Source organism: Anas acuta, chromosome 1 (assembly GCF_963932015.1).
Source record: "Anas acuta chromosome 1, bAnaAcu1.1, whole genome shotgun sequence".
NCBI classification, from domain to species: Eukaryota; Metazoa; Chordata; class Aves; order Anseriformes; family Anatidae; genus Anas; species Anas acuta.
In genome coordinates, this window is record NC_088979.1 from 108,825,408 (window position 1) to 108,825,657 (window position 250).

Genomic DNA, 250 nt, shown 5'->3' on the forward strand with positions numbered 1-250 from the left:
TCATTTCTTAATCAGAACGGTAAGAAAAGGTCTGGATAGCGCCTGGCTGTTTCACCAGAGAAAGTGAAGCGTGTCTGTTTTTTCCTCTTCCACAGTAATATTTGGGGTTTCTCAGTGGTATCTGTGAAATACTCCTGCCCAGGTCACCACTGCAGGTCCTGGGTGATGCTGACTGGAAACTTTCCACCTCCAGCAGGACGGGGACCCGGCTGGAGGAGCCTTCAGGCTGGGAGCCCCCCCGGCTCCCCTC